Source organism: Halictus rubicundus, unplaced genomic scaffold (assembly GCF_050948215.1).
Source record: "Halictus rubicundus isolate RS-2024b unplaced genomic scaffold, iyHalRubi1_principal scaffold0571, whole genome shotgun sequence".
NCBI lineage: Eukaryota > Metazoa > Arthropoda > Insecta > Hymenoptera > Halictidae > Halictus > Halictus rubicundus.
Genome location: NW_027489112.1, coordinates 11142 through 17500, shown reverse-complemented (window position 1 = coordinate 17500; position 6359 = coordinate 11142).

Sequence of the window (6359 nt, the reverse complement as noted above, 5' to 3'; positions counted from 1 at the left end):
CTACTCCGTCGACAAAACTCTGGAAATTTTTCTAAGTCCCACCGCCAAGAGGAAACTTTTTCCCTATCGGTCCTAGACGATTTTCGACGTGATATCACTGTAATATAGACGGTTTCTAACAATATATATCATAACACCAAACTCGCTACAATTATTATTTATCGAGTTATTAGCAAATAATGGACGGATGTGCTACTCCGTCGGACGTTCGACGAAAATTTTTCTAAGTCCCACCGCCAAGAGGAAACTTTTTCCCTATCGGTCCTAGACGATTTTCGACGTGATATCACTGTAATATAGACGGTTTCTAACAATATATATCATAACACCAAACTCGCTACAATTATTATTTATCGAGTTATTAGCAAATAATGGACGGATGTGCTACTCCGTCGGACGTTCGACGAAAATTTTTCTAAGTCCCACCGCCAAGAGGAAACTTTTTCCGTATCGGTCCTAGACGATTTTCGACGTGATATCACTGTAATATAGACGGTTTCTAACAATATATATCATAACACCAAACTCGCTACAATTATTATTTATCGAGTTATTAGCAAATAATGGACGGATGTGCTACTCCGTCGGACGTTCGACGAAAATTTTTCTAAGTCCCACCGCTAAGAGGAAACTTTTTCCGTATCGGTCCTAGACGATTTTCGACGTGATATCACTGTAATATAGACGGTTTCTAACAATATGTATCATAACACCAAACTCGCTACAATTATTATTTATCGAGTTATTAGCAAATAATGGACGGATGTGCTACTCCGTCGACAAAACTCTGGAAATTTTTCTAAGTCCCACCGCTAAGAGGAAACTTTTTCCGTATCGGTCCTAGACGATTTTCGACGTGATATCACTGTAATATAGACGGTTTCTAACAATATATATCATAACACCAAACTCGCTACAATTATTATTTATCGAGTTATTAGCAAATAATGGACGGATGTGCTACTCCGTCGGACGTTCGACGAAAATTTTTCTAAGTCCCACCGCTAAGAGGAAACTTTTTCCGTATCGGTCCTAGACGATTTTCGACGTGATATCACTGTAATATAGACGGTTTCTAACAATATGTATCATAACACCAAACTCGCTACAATTATTATTTATCGAGTTATTAGCAAATAATGGACGGATGTGCTACTCCGTCGACAAAACTCTGGAAATTTTTCTAAGTCCCACCGCCAAGAGGAAACTTTTTCCCTATCGGTCCTAGACGATTTTCGACGTGATATCACTGTAATATAGACGGTTTCTAACAATATATATCATAACACCAAACTCGCTACAATTATTATTTATCGAGTTATTAGCAAATAATGGACGGATGTGCTACTCCGTCGACAAAACTCTGGAAATTTTTCTAAGTCCCACCGCCAAGAGGAAACTTTTTCCGTATCGGTCCTAGACGATTTTCGACGTGATATCACTGTAATATAGACGGTTTCTAACAATATATATCATAACACCAAACTCGCTACAATTATTATTTATCGAGTTATTAGCAAATAATGGACGGATGTGCTACTCCGTCGACAAAACTCTGGAAATTTTTCTAAGTCCCACCGCCAAGAGGAAACTTTTTCCCTATCGGTCCTAGACGATTTTCGACGTGATATCACTGTAATATAGACGGTTTCTAACAATATATATCATAACACCAAACTCGCTACAATTATTATTTATCGAGTTATTAGCAAATAATGGACGGATGTGCTACTCCGTCGACAAAACTCTGGAAATTTTTCTAAGTCCCACCGCTAAGAGGAAACTTTTTCCGTATCGGTCCTAGACGATTTTCGACGTGATATCACTGTAATATAGACGGTTTCTAACAATATATATCATAACACCAAACTCGCTACAATTATTATTTATCGAGTTATTAGCAAATAATGGACGGATGTGCTACTCCGTCGACAAAACTCTGGAAATTTTTCTAAGTCCCACCGCCAAGAGGAAACTTTTTCCCTATCGGTCCTAGACGATTTTCGACGTGATATCACTGTAATATAGACGGTTTCTAACAATATATATCATAACACCAAACTCGCTACAATTATTATTTATCGAGTTATTAGCAAATAATGGACGGATGTGCTACTCCGTCGGACGTTCGACGAAAATTTTTCTAAGTCCCACCGCCAAGAGGAAACTTTTTCCCTATCGGTCCTAGACGATTTTCGACGTGATATCACTGTAATATAGACGGTTTCTAACAATATATATCATAACACCAAACTCGCTACAATTATTATTTATCGAGTTATTAGCAAATAATGGACGGATGTGCTACTCCGTCGGACGTTCGACGAAAATTTTTCTAAGTCCCACCGCCAAGAGGAAACTTTTTCCGTATCGGTCCTAGACGATTTTCGACGTGATATCACTGTAATATAGACGGTTTCTAACAATATATATCATAACACCAAACTCGCTACAATTATTATTTATCGAGTTATTAGCAAATAATGGACGGATGTGCTACTCCGTCGGACGTTCGACGAAAATTTTTCTAAGTCCCACCGCTAAGAGGAAACTTTTTCCGTATCGGTCCTAGACGATTTTCGACGTGATATCACTGTAATATAGACGGTTTCTAACAATATGTATCATAACACCAAACTCGCTACAATTATTATTTATCGAGTTATTAGCAAATAATGGACGGATGTGCTACTCCGTCGACAAAACTCTGGAAATTTTTCTAAGTCCCACCGCCAAGAGGAAACTTTTTCCCTATCGGTCCTAGACGATTTTCGACGTGATATCACTGTAATATAGACGGTTTCTAACAATATATATCATAACACCAAACTCGCTACAATTATTATTTATCGAGTTATTAGCAAATAATGGACGGATGTGCTACTCCGTCGACAAAACTCTGGAAATTTTTCTAAGTCCCACCGCCAAGAGGAAACTTTTTCCGTATCGGTCCTAGACGATTTTCGACGTGATATCACTGTAATATAGACGGTTTCTAACAATATATATCATAACACCAAACTCGCTACAATTATTATTTATCGAGTTATTAGCAAATAATGGACGGATGTGCTACTCCGTCGGACGTTCGACGAAAATTTTTCTAAGTCCCACCGCCAAGAGGAAACTTTTTCCCTATCGGTCCTAGACGATTTTCGACGTGATATCACTGTAATATAGACGGTTTCTAACAATATATATCATAACACCAAACTCGCTACAATTATTATTTATCGAGTTATTAGCAAATAATGGACGGATGTGCTACTCCGTCGACAAAACTCTGGAAATTTTTCTAAGTCCCACCGCCAAGAGGAAACTTTTTCCCTATCGGTCCTAGACGATTTTCGACGTGATATCACTGTAATATAGACGGTTTCTAACAATATATATCATAACACCAAACTCGCTACAATTATTATTTATCGAGTTATTAGCAAATAATGGACGGATGTGCTACTCCGTCGACAAAACTCTGGAAATTTTTCTAAGTCCCACCGCTAAGAGGAAACTTTTTCCGTATCGGTCCTAGACGATTTTCGACGTGATATCACTGTAATATAGACGGTTTCTAACAATATATATCATAACACCAAACTCGCTACAATTATTATTTATCGAGTTATTAGCAAATAATGGACGGATGTGCTACTCCGTCGGACGTTCGACGAAAATTTTTCTAAGTCCCACCGCCAAGAGGAAACTTTTTCCGTATCGGTCCTAGACGATTTTCGACGTGATATCACTGTAATATAGACGGTTTCTAACAATATATATCATAACACCAAACTCGCTACAATTATTATTTATCGAGTTATTAGCAAATAATGGACGGATGTGCTACTCCGTCGGACGTTCGACGAAAATTTTTCTAAGTCCCACCGCCAAGAGGAAACTTTTTCCCTATCGGTCCTAGACGATTTTCGACGTGATATCACTGTAATATAGACGGTTTCTAACAATATATATCATAACACCAAACTCGCTACAATTATTATTTATCGAGTTATTAGCAAATAATGGACGGATGTGCTACTCCGTCGACAAAACTCTGGAAATTTTTCTAAGTCCCACCGCCAAGAGGAAACTTTTTCCCTATCGGTCCTAGACGATTTTCGACGTGATATCACTGTAATATAGACGGTTTCTAACAATATGTATCATAACACCAAACTCGCTACAATTATTATTTATCGAGTTATTAGCAAATAATGGACGGATGTGCTACTCCGTCGACAAAACTCTGGAAATTTTTCTAAGTCCCACCGCTAAGAGGAAACTTTTTCCGTATCGGTCCTAGACGATTTTCGACGTGATATCACTGTAATATAGACGGTTTCTAACAATATATATCATAACACCAAACTCGCTACAATTATTATTTATCGAGTTATTAGCAAATAATGGACGGATGTGCTACTCCGTCGGACGTTCGACGAAAATTTTTCTAAGTCCCACCGCTAAGAGGAAACTTTTTCCGTATCGGTCCTAGACGATTTTCGACGTGATATCACTGTAATATAGACGGTTTCTAACAATATGTATCATAACACCAAACTCGCTACAATTATTATTTATCGAGTTATTAGCAAATAATGGACGGATGTGCTACTCCGTCGACAAAACTCTGGAAATTTTTCTAAGTCCCACCGCCAAGAGGAAACTTTTTCCCTATCGGTCCTAGACGATTTTCGACGTGATATCACTGTAATATAGACGGTTTCTAACAATATATATCATAACACCAAACTCGCTACAATTATTATTTATCGAGTTATTAGCAAATAATGGACGGATGTGCTACTCCGTCGACAAAACTCTGGAAATTTTTCTAAGTCCCACCGCCAAGAGGAAACTTTTTCCGTATCGGTCCTAGACGATTTTCGACGTGATATCACTGTAATATAGACGGTTTCTAACAATATATATCATAACACCAAACTCGCTACAATTATTATTTATCGAGTTATTAGCAAATAATGGACGGATGTGCTACTCCGTCGGACGTTCGACGAAAATTTTTCTAAGTCCCACCGCCAAGAGGAAACTTTTTCCCTATCGGTCCTAGACGATTTTCGACGTGATATCACTGTAATATAGACGGTTTCTAACAATATATATCATAACACCAAACTCGCTACAATTATTATTTATCGAGTTATTAGCAAATAATGGACGGATGTGCTACTCCGTCGACAAAACTCTGGAAATTTTTCTAAGTCCCACCGCCAAGAGGAAACTTTTTCCCTATCGGTCCTAGACGATTTTCGACGTGATATCACTGTAATATAGACGGTTTCTAACAATATATATCATAACACCAAACTCGCTACAATTATTATTTATCGAGTTATTAGCAAATAATGGACGGATGTGCTACTCCGTCGACAAAACTCTGGAAATTTTTCTAAGTCCCACCGCTAAGAGGAAACTTTTTCCGTATCGGTCCTAGACGATTTTCGACGTGATATCACTGTAATATAGACGGTTTCTAACAATATATATCATAACACCAAACTCGCTACAATTATTATTTATCGAGTTATTAGCAAATAATGGACGGATGTGCTACTCCGTCGGACGTTCGACGAAAATTTTTCTAAGTCCCACCGCCAAGAGGAAACTTTTTCCGTATCGGTCCTAGACGATTTTCGACGTGATATCACTGTAATATAGACGGTTTCTAACAATATATATCATAACACCAAACTCGCTACAATTATTATTTATCGAGTTATTAGCAAATAATGGACGGATGTGCTACTCCGTCGGACGTTCGACGAAAATTTTTCTAAGTCCCACCGCCAAGAGGAAACTTTTTCCCTATCGGTCCTAGACGATTTTCGACGTGATATCACTGTAATATAGACGGTTTCTAACAATATATATCATAACACCAAACTCGCTACAATTATTATTTATCGAGTTATTAGCAAATAATGGACGGATGTGCTACTCCGTCGACAAAACTCTGGAAATTTTTCTAAGTCCCACCGCCAAGAGGAAACTTTTTCCCTATCGGTCCTAGACGATTTTCGACGTGATATCACTGTAATATAGACGGTTTCTAACAATATATATCATAACACCAAACTCGCTACAATTATTATTTATCGAGTTATTAGCAAATAATGGACGGATGTGCTACTCCGTCGACAAAACTCTGGAAATTTTTCTAAGTCCCACCGCCAAGAGGAAACTTTTTCCGTATCGGTCCTAGACGATTTTCGACGTGATATCACTGTAATATAGACGGTTTCTAACAATATATATCATAACACCAAACTCGCTACAATTATTATTTATCGAGTTATTAGCAAATAATGGACGGATGTGCTACTCCGTCGACAAAACTCTGG